The 14,158-nt window shown below is 41.1% G+C and overlaps 1 protein-coding gene across 4 annotated transcripts in view; it reads left to right on the top strand.

Annotated features, from left to right (window-relative positions):
* Positions 1-14,158, top strand: part of LOC111249948 (uncharacterized) — an 82,592-nt gene that overhangs the window by 54,152 nt on the left and 14,282 nt on the right. The window contains exon 3 of one of the 4 annotated variants that reach the window (XM_086987200.1): positions 3,926-4,371. The exons of 1 other annotated variant lie outside the window; for it this stretch is intronic. The gene's annotated coding sequence lies outside the window, so the exon portion shown is untranslated. Of the gene's footprint in view, positions 1-3,925; positions 4,372-4,905; positions 5,013-5,112; positions 8,418-14,158 lie in introns of those variants that run through there. 2 more of the 4 variants (XM_086987199.1, XM_022804436.2) reach the window with 2 other exon arrangements.

Below are 14,158 nucleotides of genomic sequence, written 5' to 3'. Positions count from 1 at the left end.
GGCATGAAGCGTTTAACCTTACGACAATCAATTCGTCAGGTAGGGAACGCTATTGATCGGTTCAAGGGGCGTCCATGCAGTTGTGAGCGAATATAACGTGAACGTATACATGCTTTGCGTTCGTGTTTATCCCTAGGGAAGTGTTTGCGTGAGAAATCTGTCTCTGGTTTGAATAGCACTTCAAACGATGAATACACGGCTTGCCTTAGCGTACGATGCTACAAAGAGTTCGGATGCTGTCGTGAACAGCGTTGCAGGTTGCCAAGGCCGTTAAAGGTACACTTTTGCCAAAGGACAAGCCGACAGTGGGTTACTCAATAGAAGAATAGGTGCCTTGCGAATGACGAAATGTTGAAAGATCTCATTAGCTGGCGATTGCAAGTGCTCTGACGTGAATCGAATCAAAAGAATGGAGGCGGATAAGGTGATAGATAGGGCAGGATTAGCGGTCGACAAAAGGTGCTGCCCATTTAACTCTTGCACCTATTGGGGTCAATAATGATATTCCGAGTTCGGTTACTATCGCCGAGGGCTATTTCAAACGATTGGCCTTTTCTAGCGTAGAACGAAGGGGTCACCCCTGATTCAGAATCTGGACCATCTTATTACTATATGACTTTAATTTTAGAAAAGAAACACGTAATCACTGCACCATCACGAGGACAACTTCCTCAGACGGATACACATGCAGTTAGTTCCCTCCTATAATTGAAACGGATAAGTTGACTTAAAGTTAATTAAGAAAAAGACACTTATTCTATCTAGTTTTTTTGGGACTTTTAATCAGTTCGTAATGGCGAAATGGGCGACGATGGCAAAGCATCACTGACTTTTACGTATGGATGTTTGATATCAACGTTCCTCGGTATCATCCGTAAACAGTTCTTTCCTGTAGAGTATCAACGATGAAATGCACAGACATGTAAAAATGTAGTGAGTTGAGGCAATTTGATAGGCACGATACATGACCTAAATATCGTAGTCTTTACACGATCACCTTTTGCTCGATATCGTTTATGGCTGTAGTCATCTAGTACGGATTTAGTTAAAGCACCCATATTGCGTATTCGTTACGTCCTCTACGTTTAATGTTTTTCTATGCATTGTCATTGACTTTAAGAACCGTGAATGTAAAGCTAAGGGTATTACGAAAGGTAGATTCCACATAATTAGTGTCCTTGGCTTGATAAATTAGCTTACAATAAACGCTAGAATTTACTATCTTGCTTTGAATAGTTGCGTATACGTATTTCCCTTCGTAAGCACGTGACGTAGAGGGGACGAATGAAGGGCACGTCGCTAACCGGAGCCTTTTTCCCATTTGTAACAGACGTCTATCTATGCGCCTTATATACATATATATATATATATATATATATGTATGCACAAAATGGCGACAGCATAAGATTCATTATTCGTCCCTGAATGCGAATAGGCCCGTACACACACTTACGTGGCTTTCAGCGTAGCAACTAGGAAATAATTAACACGAGCGCATATCTGGACATTTGCTGTGTAGGTTTCAATTAGTGGCAGATATCGTGCGTTTCCCAAATGGAGAAACGGTATAAAAAATTAAACACAGTCCACGAAAAAACGAAAAATAGAGGACAAATAGATCGACAATGAAAATTCATTTTTGTTGTTATTATTATTATTAAATGAATGTGAACATTTAAGCAGTAAAATAGAAAAGCTTGTAAATGCAATCCAATGGCTCGCTCAGGCTATTTGAGTACAAAACATTACACCGTACACATGCTTGGCCGCGTCTCTTCAGATCACAATAGCATTTAATGGCCGTATTGGTGTATTTTGTTAGTATCATGTAGAATTGGGCTTACTGCGAGCAATTTTCATCAGACTACTTATCGACTGACCTTCTACTATAAAGCTTTGCAGCTGGCTGACAAGGTCAGGGCAAACGATCTTCTAATACGATACCCACAACTATCCTCAAGGTTGGCTATCTCATTACGGCATTATGGCGTTGACTCATTCCATTCTCGTTTCTGAATAGAGATCCTATGTCGGGACGGCGCATGGTCTTGGCAGACTTGACAACGACAACACTGACTATAAAGTGGTTCTTCTTAAATTGCTTCTTCTATCTTTGATTCTGCATGAATCTTCGGGTGCTACTTAGGCTTTTATAAATCGGGGAAAATAAGAAGCCCAATGATGTTAACACAAATTTGATACATTTTAGTAAGAATATGTCCAGTCAGACATAAACGAAAACTCGCCGGATCACCATATCCAAATCTCTGTATGTATAGAAAATGATTCACGCATGTTGCATGCGTCGTTGGCAGGATTTCAAGCGGGTTTCGAACTCGAGCAGAAAGTTGGCCGTCCACTCACTGACTCAGCCAATTCTAATTATAACCCAAGTGTCTATAGAGAATATCTGCATTATCGCTAAAATAAAAATAAAATCATCATACACGAGTCTTATCCACACTTTAGAATAGATCTAGACTGCCGCTAAACCCTGTCTGCAGAATGCGTTTTTCTACCACAATGAACTACTGCGACTGATAGCCTATGGATAGAGCTTTAGTGATTCAAGTCGACATGAACGGATCCGAATCATTTCTCATAGAAGAATATCTTTGTTATCACCAAATCAATATATTAGTTTTTTTTTTTCTTACCATATGTATATAATAGCAGCCTTAGCTGGAACGATCTCGGAATCCTACAATTGTTTTAAGTTTTGGTTAAAAAAAAACCTGTTGCCCCATCTCGCCTCAGACCCAGCGAACGTTGTCGCCCATCTGTTTAATTGGGGTCACAAAAATTTTACAATTAAATTTAAAACATCCATTAATCATATTTGAAATATTCCTTCGTCAATCGGCAAATAACTTCCCAGTAGTAATGTGGGTCAAACGATAACGGTGGGTCCAACACTTGTGTAGGTGTCGTCCAGATACGCTACGTGCGAAGAAGAAAGAAGAGATGTAAGCTACTAAAAAGTTCAAGGGACGTAAGCAGATGCAATAGGCCTTTGCGACGGTCCAGTTGGTAGCTGATATTGTTCCCTTTCAAATGACCGTTAATTTATGCATTAAAAAAATCAATCACATCTGTCAAGAATGGTTTTTCAGCCATTTTGATAAATGTTTGAGCCCTTCAAATGTAAATTTTACTTAGTATCTTCTAGCTTACCTGCAAAATTATATCGGTTTTTAAACATAAAGTTTACCGTCATCGAAGTAAGCTACCGTAAATTAAGAAAAACTAGATCTTCAGCAGATTTTCTATAAATTGCTAAAAATGTAAGCCGTTGATTCCTTATGGCGTTATTACTGTTTAGCCCAACACGAAAATTTTGCATAAAAGCTGACGTTTAATCAAATGATGATGTTGGTTATTAGTGACGCATTGTTTTCCGTTGTGATGAGAATGTTGTCTGGATTTGGATGAACTGGCTCCCTTCTAATACTTAGAATAGATCATTCAACATAAGGTACGGGACATTAAGCTTCTAGCCATTGCGATTAGTTTATAAGTTTCTATATCGGTCGAAGACGGTAAAATCTCTTACGGTGAATCTTATGATAATATTTGTTACTATTAAATTTTCCTTTTTCAAGCATCATTTCTGTGGCATAAAGAAAAGACGCAAAAAAATAAGTGCTTCACCTTTTCATTTTGATAAAATTATGATCTTGCTTCTGGAAAGGAATCGAATACTTTTTTTTGGCACCTTTTTGAGTTGTTTTTCCGTCTGTCAGGCGACTGAGAGTTACCGCGAAGTGGCAGTGACTTGACGTCGCTGCCATAAACTGACAACGTTGTTCAATGCGTGTTTCAAGGATTGCGCGAGCAGAGAACAAACTCGAGAGCTGGTCCCGGTTGTTCCGAACTACGAACTCATTTACCCATATGTCCTAACATCTGTCACCTGTTGTTTCAGATACCGACCGTAAACCGGCTGTATGCACCTGCCAAAAGTAGCTACTTGGAATAACAGTTTTGCACGTGTGACCAGATTGTCATCGAGAAGAAATTCCCTGGGTGAGCGCGGTGGCGGTGATAGTAGCTACCTGACAAAGGGCAAAATTTTCACGTGGTCACAACTCCGACGCGAACAGGCATCGTCAAAGAACAGAAAGAAAAAGACGGGCAAAACGAAACAGAAAGGGAGTCAGAGAAGGGCAAAGATGTAGGAGCGGGCAATGAAAAACAAAAGGCTGATATCCATAAGAGCAAGCTGGCTTCCTCAGATCCCCCTCGGAGGGGTCGTGATCAGGCTGTGGCGGTACCCGAGAGCGTGTAGCATCCATCTGTTGCAATAATGTGGGTTTAACTAAACCCAATCCGTGACAATCCTTCACTTGAGGAACAAGCATAACAAGAAAGGTGGGAAGAAAATATGAGTTAGAATCGCTATTGGATAGCCCTTCTTTGTCGATTGTTATCGTTGTCGTTGATAGTGGCGGTAGGAACGGTAAAAAAAATAACGTTTCCCAATTGCTGAATGCGTTAACACCTATGCTAATAACCGACATGGTTCAACCATTGTGAAGCAAAAAATCATCAGGGATGGAAACTTAAATATAGACTTAATACAGTGTTAATATGATGATTCTGTCACGGAACGCTGGTTCCAGCGTACGGACTACGCCAATATCGCCCGACGAAGGTGCGTATTCGTCATGGTGCTCTGAGAAGGACGTCATAAATAGTTGTTCTGCGTTAGCTTATTAATAGAGTATCGACGAAATCGTTGGCGTTTGCTGAACGGACGCTGTCGGATGGATGGTTTTGTTTACATCCACACATAGAGCGATTGCATAAAATCCAAAATTGAAAATAACTATTTCATTTAATTTACTAAAGAGACAGATTAACGCATAAAATGTTTACTGTTTTTTTTTTTGAAACCTTTCGAGTAAGGCTCGGCGGAACTTCATGTATCTGTCGTATATGCGCACCGAACCAATAGTACGGATCTATTCTTGTCGCGAAGTTCCCTCGACAAGGCTTTCTCTTCCACGCGGGTTGGTGTAATGATAGTTTTAGGCTAATGTTATACGCGGCATAGTGATCAATATGGACTTATTTATATTACTACAGCTTTTACGTTTCGTGGGTAGATAATGCATACGATAAGGTACGTGAAAGTGGAGTTATAGAGACGAGTTTCTAAGCGATGTCTATTGAAGTCGAGAGCTGTTTTTCTGAACGAAAATCTTTTTGGCTTAATTGTATTCTGTTACGTAAAGCAACGATACGCATCTAATATGTTTCTGAAGTATTGTTTTGAAGGCAACTTCCAGTACTGCACGAACTAGGATATACGAACTAGGTTGATAGGTTGGAATCAGCTCATTCGTCGATTATAGATTTTATTGATCAGCCTCCAGCTTCCGGCCTTAGAGCCCCTTCAAGTTCTATTTCTAAGTAAGCCGTGAGGTGCCTCGTAAACACGCAACGTACATCAGTCTCTCCGGCCCAAATTACCAAACTTCGGCGTTGTTGACTTATATTACGTTATTTTTCCGTAGGAGACATCTTTGCCTTCCAAACTAGGTTTAGATAAATCTGATGTCTCATGACCTTTCGTTCACGCTGTGTAGATATTCATTTTCTTGCGAGAACGTTCTCCGAAAAAAAACTTTTTACGCACTGCTTACTGTTAAATAATGAACGAGTTCTTCGTTGTTAAGTATGCACTGCTGTCTCATATGCGATGACCGCTTCACGCCAAACTTACCTACTATAACACACATAGACAAAGATCTTGTCCAGCACATGTACATTTGGGCGCGTGGATGTGTTATTATATATAAATTGAATGTCTCTTTCATTATCTCCCTATGCATTACCGTGCGTGAGCAATTTTGCATAAGAGTCTGTCAAGCAGAAGAGACTAAAAGCGACTCGCGTCTGTCGGCCTAGTCGAAGACGTCTTGCCCAGACAGACTCCTTCCTGAGAATTCATTTGATATAGTCCGCTGAAACGACTTTCAACTCTGCAACTTGCTGCTCCCCACGGCCATGATACTTACCAACCACACCATTCAAGCATTGTATTCTCCCTTTGAGCCACTCCGATCCGCGTTCCTGCCTAAACCAGCAGTGACTTTCCTTCTGCTCCAGCCTATGTATCTGATACCGCTTTCACGGCTCTTCGCTGTTATAAGAGGATTTACGTCAGCGGCGACGCCGTTGCGGATAGTCGCTCGGTAACAGGACATTGATACGTGTATGCGGATGACCGAATCTACAAACAAACTAGAAGATTCAACTATCTTGAACGATTGCGCACACGGCCACGACTCACTGATTCTTTTCTTCAGACATGGTCGGGCAAAGCTGCCACCTCGCGCACTTAACACAGCCGTCGTCATCTTCGTCCTCAATTAACTTAAATTGAAGTTCATTTTAGTCGAGAATATTGGAGCAATTAACCAGTTAATTGCTTAAGAACGTATATCCTCATGGAACTCTCGAATCATAAACCAGCATGGCCAATTTAACGTAGAGCTTGAAGAATAACGAATAGGTAATAAAGTAACAACGACAATTCTATGCGTAACATAGCAGTCTGCGTATACAGGATTTAGGTCCTCCTACATGCGACATACTTGACGGCCCTTATAGACCGTACAGACCTTCGGACCGCAGCGGCATTGTATTCATTTGGCTATACTTGAGTACTTCTAATGCATAGTTTAAAAAACTCTTTACTGGCGCTACTCTACGCGAGGGCTTTCCCCGTGAGAAGTAGAAGGATCCCGGGCGCTCAGTCGGCGCACGGTTTGACGATGCTCGAGTCTTCCCTTGAGGCCACTGAATTCGAGTTGTATTACTTTCTATTCCCTTACAATCCGTCCCTTTCAACCCCCTACCGCCACTAAACGCAGGCGGTCTAACACAAACAGGGTCAGTCTTCTATCTTACTCACGTACGTAATTAGAACGCAAGTACGCGTTCTTCTTGAATGAGTTGGAGCAGAAGAACAAGAGGGAAAAGGCGGAAATCCACGAAGACGGTGGAAAAGAGATCTATCTGTACTTTTGCTTTGCTTTGCTTTTCTTCCGGGTCTGATGACTTATTCGAAAACTAAGCGAAAGTAGAGAGAGAAAGAAAAAGGAAACCTCTGAGGAACTCTCGAAAATACGGCGAGTCAAGGCGTTGACGAGAACCCAAAGTTGAGTTCCAATGATCCTCGCGCGTTCCTGCGTTCGCCGGCGATCTTGCCCGACGGCTACTATAGACGCTGCGATTTGACTGTAGCGGCTTAACAAAGGACATCATCATCGCCACTAGCACGGCTCAACTCAGCCGCTTCGCGCTAGTTCTAACGAAAGAGGGCAGAGGGAAATCAAAGCTGGAGCAACAAAAGCTCAGGAGAGACGACAAAAGCACACTGCGCCATTACGGGTGCAAGCACTTGAGACACAAGGAGAAAAGCAAAAAAAGGCGACGATGATAAGGGGAAACTTCCTTCAGTCGCCATACGGGAGCAGCGCATAGAAAAGGCCAAAAGCACAAAGACACGGCCAGGCGTATAGAATGATCCGGAAACGGAAATAGCGAAGTTATGTCCTCATACATGATATCCAAGAAAGAGAACCGGTGGCGTTTCATGTGTCTGCGCAATGTGCCAATGATGAAATACATTTGGCCCAGTAGAGTTGAGTAAAACTCAACCTTTAGCGGTGTCCCTATACAATATAAGAAAGTTGAAAGATGAAAATTCAGCAAAGAAAGGCTTGCGTTTCTGTTAGCAAACGAGAAGCTGAGAGCTTTATCTCAGCGTTTTCTCTAGCAAGATAGCTTTAACCTATTACAATGGATCGGAGCTGAGTAGTTGGTTTTCAGTTACTGGCTGAGGATCAGACAGTAGTTTTCAGTGCTGATGACTTGCTATCAATAAGGTGTCGATAACGTGTTTTAACTATCGCGGTTTGCCAACAATTGAGGGCCAAGTGTTGCTATAGGGAAATGGTAACGCGGAACTCCCAAATTTTGCAGGGTCAAAATTTGTTGCTATAATAATGATTTTGGATCAGACATCTTCCATAGCTCTGAGCTGGTTGTCAACCAAACGCTACGCAGTACAGTATTGGACAGAAGCATATAGAAGCCTTAGGACAAAATGAAGTAACAGGCTTCACAATAATGAAGCAGTTGAAAAAACGAAACCTATGTATGGTGCCGTCGTTATACGGTTCGCTCAGATATTTCACTTGCCTTCCTCGAAGTGAACTAGCAAAACAAGGCCAAGGAAGACAAGACTGGAGACCTTATGAACTCTAAATCAACAAAGATAGATGGTTCTATATGGCCAAGGCCGTTATAAATTCATGTGCCCAATGCGCCAGTATAAGACATATATACACAACATATACCTGAAACGGCAGAACAATCGTAGGAGGTCCAATAAGAATTAAAAGGTAAGCAATGAAGATGATACATGAGAGTTCTACTTATATTATATTAAAATGGCAATTAGGTATCGTTATTGATGAGTCGCTATCAGTCTGACAGATGGCAGGTCAATTAGCTAAATTACTTGAGTATCAATTATGGGTTAGGCCAAACGTAACGGTATACGCCTAAAACATATGTGTTCAACATAGCTCGTACGAATATTTTATCTACAATCTAATCAATATTCTTGCTGTCTTCAATCATCCCGAACCCCAATCTGTTAGAGTACTGATTAATCAGTAACTGACTAAGCTGCCTTCTCCCAAATCAGATACACTGTTCAATGCTATATCATTGTATAGAATCACTATATATTTCTCAATGATAAAGGAAACAAGAAAATCTTAACTCACTCTATAGCCAAATCTCGTCTATCCAACAGCCATCAAAGAATAGCATTGTTTCATTCTATCTTTCTTGTTTCATATAATCTTTTCCTTTGAAAGTGAACGCGTAGCAAAGCGTTCGGCCGCTCGACGACAAAGGATAGTCATCATTTGATTGGTCCGCCACTTTGTCTCCTGTTTTACGTTTCTATTATATGCGGTGCTCACTTATGGAAGTAACGCTGCTGGGACACTATTGTACGTATAGCTATGTACATACATATCGTACTTATCTTGAGTGTGATACTCAAGACTAGCCATATCTCTGGTTTTCCTTTATCCTGTCTTTTTCTCTTTTACTCCTCTTTTCATCCTCACTGTCATTTTCCTGCTCATCACATTATTGCTTTCCAATTTTCCTCATTTCTGTTTCACTCTTTCAAGGCACAATCCCCCTTCCATTTACCTTCGCTTCACATTTGTCTTATCTAAAAAAGTGTTTTTCAATGCCTCTTGGCCGATTGTCCCTGTCGACACGATGGATGCATGCCGTCCAATATGGTACCTTTTGGACGCATAGCATAACCGAACGTTATGCGTAAAATTACACACGTTACCCACGTGCCTCATGTACCCCACGTGTCTCATGTATCCCGTGTACCTTTTGCTGTCTGTTTGAGGACAAGATCTTTACGTCTGCAGTACCATATGATGAAGATGGTAAATGAAAAAATGCCTGAGGGGTTTTTCAACTTATCCGCATTGCAGATTTTTATATTAAATCTACTTTCAACTAATACAGTGGTGTGCATATAAAGCGTTAAGAGCGTCGTAATGTTTCCTTGATTGGGGGATACATGTAATGCGTATGTATTGTAACGTTCACCGCGCCTTTTTTGTATAAAGCTGTAATTCAAGTAGAGATCGAAACTCTATTAACTGTTTTTCGTTTGTCAAACTAGTTTCTGGCTTCGACGACAACAGGTTCACTCCAAAAACAGAGTGACGGGTTATTGTACAGAAAACATAAAGATGATGGGTCTCGCGTTCCGCGCAACTATTTATGCGCAACTTTTAAACGGGTACAATAAAGTAGTTTCTTGCTCCTATGAATAAATGTTAGTCTGATAAATGCAGACGGAAATGTCGGTCTTTAAATTAATTAGTGGACTTTTGGCGTCGATGAACGCTTTCAGCAATACGAACTTATGGGGGAAGGGTAACTGCTGAATCAACCGAGGAATAACCCGATAGATAAGGGAAGCAAATTGGAGTACAGCGGCAGTTGTTTATTCGACTTCAACGACCGCGCCTTCGCTTTTGTAACAAAAATAAAACTAGACAAAGGAGAGTTACGAAGTAGAACGAAAAGGTGGAAAAACATTTCAATATTTTCAGTTTTTTTTTTTTCACCCAATCTCCATCCTGCTTGGTTTTCGCATGAATCCAATGTGTGCCATGCCTTTATGAATGCAAGGAATAATAGAAGACCCGGAACTAGACTGAAGCCTGGTGCCTTAAAAGTCAGCGACGATCGTTTCATCTGTTTATTACTAAGGTAAATATTGCAGAATGTATCGAGATCGCAAAGGACACGATATAGTGTATCTACCTGTGAAAGCCCATATCATCTTTCCGTTAACAGAATCTGTAATCAGCTGCTGTCACGTGAATAATATCTCAATTCATGGTAGGCCCATAATCCAGTCTAATCACATACCCTCTTTCGTGAGGCCCCTTGTAGGAATTGCTTCTTATGATCCTTCATCGGTTCGTTCATCCTATTGCAACCGTAAAAGGACCTTCTGTACTCTATTGTCTACAGTGCACCTTAGGAGATCGCGTACCGAGGAGCTTTTACAATTTCGACAAACAAAGATAACCCTAGGTCCAGCGGTGATTTGAGAGAACTTTGAAACCAAAAAACAATAAAGCAACTATCACCCGTTTCAATTCTAAGAGAATTGAAACAAGGAGACGTACATGATCAGCAGAAATCTCCTATTAGACTGCAGCGTAGTAAACGCTACCAACACTAAATCAGTCTGTAAGCTGTACTAGAGGCAGACGTGGCAATCAAGGGGGCAACGGCTCAAATTGAGAAAGGACGACAGCCGAACATGGCGGAAATACAGAGGGTCAATATACTTCTTTAATACTGGCCTGAAATCTGTATTACCTTTTGATACACTTTTTTTTCGATAAATGAGTTGATGGCTCATCTAGCACCGCTGGTTTAGAATTTTTCTACAAGTATCTACAGATATAGAGAAATCCGCCTCTTACCAACGGCAAGATGTTACCACCCATTTTTAACACTGCTTGGTCGCCCCGTAGTTTCGTCTATCAATACAACAAAATAACAGAATTTATCCATTAATCTTTGTCAGGTAGTAAACAACAAGCTAGTGAGACAAGTGCGATCCAGTTAGACTTACAAGATTCTTAAATCACTGCTTTAATTTTACACCAACGGCCTACTCGGACTTGTTTCGAAGTTTCTATGCTAAGCACACATCCCCTGCCCATTAGCAGAAGTATACAGGCATATAACCTCTCTTCTAATGCACCTTGAGCCTAGGACTAAAGAATCAACGAAGATTTTCCGATCTTGCTTATATGATTCCGGATGTAGGAGCAGTGCTTGCTAAAGGAATAACAACAACTTTTGTCGAGTGCACTGAGAGACACGCAGCTCCAGTAAGTTTCCGAAGATCGACTTATAGCTCTTTTGCTTATTGAGCACAGAAAGGCAGCAACTTGACACAGCGTTTACGAGAACGTAAAGTTTTAAGATATAACGGAAAGGAAACAGGCACACGAGTTTAGGGTAGGTAAAGGTCTCATGTTAATCAGGTTCTACTAGAATAATGTATTACTGCAGCGTCGAATCTAAAGATAAATGGCCTATGTCTGGTAGGTAACACTGAAGTAGAATGATAAGCGTATGCTAAAGAAGTTAACCCGCAACGTAAACAGGCATAGACTAGAAATAGAACTCATAATTTATTCTTCACCTGACAAGTGATTTTATTGTTTATGTAACCATCCCACAGAGAAGGCCTGCGTTGAAACCCCAGTCCATGTTTGTCTACCTTTTTGAATCGAAGTCCTTAAAATGTAAAATCATTAATCACATATTGTCAGTGCCGACTATACGTCGGCTCTATGATTTCTCCAAGCGTCTATTTATTTATACTATAGCAGTAAGTTTCCAGAAAAAAAATAGCTCGCTGTTCCCATAATAGCAACACACATTATTTCACCGGAATTTTAGCATATGTTTTTTATTGTTTATTCACCTTCCGATTTATCCGCTCTATGTCATCAGAAACTTTCAGATCTTGTACCGAAAAACTTTTTTCCGACCCGTACCGAAAAACAGTTTTTGAGACCTTTTTCAATGTCAAATGTACGGCCACATATATCATTCGTCATTAATCGAAAAAAAAAACTATACTTTCTTATATGTATATACTTATTATTATAGGATAAGTGTGAAAGCACCTCAAATTCTCGTGAGGGGGAGCTTTAACGATCATTGCCATGTGTGGTCTGGCACTGACTGCAGTGCCAGACCACACATGGTTGGTTGTTGTGCGTATCGGGCTCTTCCTATTTCCATTAACCTCGTTCACTTGATATAACTGAGTTATTTACATTTCTGTCGAGCGCCTTGTTTTTCATTTCTGCCGTAGTACATACGTTTAAATCTCAGTAAAAAGCAAATCTATGGCCCCATTAGGATGGAGATCTGGCTCAACTTTTGGTTTAGGGGTATGGCCCAAATCTGCCTATTTCTTTCTGTATTATATTGACACTGAGTCACTAGGTTTCGTCGTCCATAGCAATTTTGTGTAAAAGTCCGTCATGGTGTGACCGTGCGTCACGCGACGGCAAGCGAATTCTTGATAGGCAATAAAAAACTTCGCTTTTCTCTACATTTTGTTGAGTTTATGGGTCATTTAGGTTCTTAATTTTTCAATAAGTCACATACATTCAAGATGTTTTTCGATAGTTAGACGACCAAAATCTATCCTCATGAGGAAGCCACGAGTTGTTCGCCAGCCACTTTTCTTCAAAAGTGTCCACCGTGCCAATGCTGGACTTTGTAAAACTTTGAACACCTTTTTAAAGCTCCGTACCGTACAGTCTTTTGACCTCGACCGAAAGCAAACAGGACCAGGTGTCGAAAATGCGTATTTTTCATAACTAACATACATCACACGAGGCCCCAACTTCAGATTCCCTTCACTACAAAAAGACGGAGAAGATAGAGAACCTTTGAACAGCATATAGAAGCAAACAAGCAATAGAGAGATGACGGAAAGCGAGCATATTTGAAAAACCCACAGTATCCATGTGCCAGCCTAACACTGCACAGCTATTCTCTGTTTATTCCCACATTTAAAATATGTGTGTCGCGTAACTTCTCGTCATGTTGTGTACAATAATATTGAAGTTCAAGTGATTTTTTGCCGATCTCATCATCTCGTGCCTGCCCGCTGTGTCTCAAACTACGACTTTCGTGACCCATTGCAGTAGACTACCTGACTTACAGCTTCAAATGACGACCACGAATGCTAGTTCCAATGGATAGGGAAGAGCAGAGAATCGTATTTCATTGGAACGTGCAGTACCTGCTGTCGTTTTCATGATGCCGTACCAGTTACGAGTACTCGTAACTGTCCTCTTTATTCCCGACGCCATAGTAGTGTTAACATTCGAATAATACGGCACACTTTATTTCTCCATAAAGGGGTACAAGATGTGTCACAGGTTAGTAGCAAGTGTTGCGTACTGCGCCCCCCAGTGGCAGATGTTCTCACTTGAATCCTCCTACTCCTGCGGGTAGTTGTTTGAATTCTATCAAAGTAGGTGTCATCACACAAATACAAGAATATATTGTATTTGATGACTGAGGCCACGACATTTCTTGCTGCTGTCCGTCCTGTCGTTATCGTCACCGTACTCGTAAAGCGGATGTAGACGCACATCCGATAATAGAAAACAGTGAGGATAGCATCGTGTTAAAGCCGCTGTAATCAAGGGGAATGCTTATGGAGCTTGAGCTATATCTGTTCATAGGGTCGTGCGGCAATAGCTAACCATAAAACTTCGAATAGCTTCACCTCCTGTACCTCATTTTCTGTACAAGCCGTAAGATCAAACCGTGTGCCACAGTCGTGCCCGGCTTTGTGATGTTAATCTCCAAGTGCAATAAGCATCACCCCCATGTGAGAAGGGACAATTGAGAATGCATGAGTAGGGCACGATCAAATCTAGCCCGATTGCCCTGAAATGTTGTCATAGGCCAGAGAACTGGTAAGGACAAGATCGTTCGCCACAATCTAATCATCTGTGTGATTTCGAGATAT

The sequence above is a fragment of the Varroa destructor genome, unplaced genomic scaffold, assembly GCF_002443255.2.
Source record: "Varroa destructor unplaced genomic scaffold, Vdes_3.0 BEIS01000004.1, whole genome shotgun sequence".
Classification (NCBI taxonomy): Eukaryota; Metazoa; Arthropoda; class Arachnida; order Mesostigmata; family Varroidae; genus Varroa; species Varroa destructor.
This window is presented reverse-complemented; position numbering and strand designations above follow the sequence as displayed.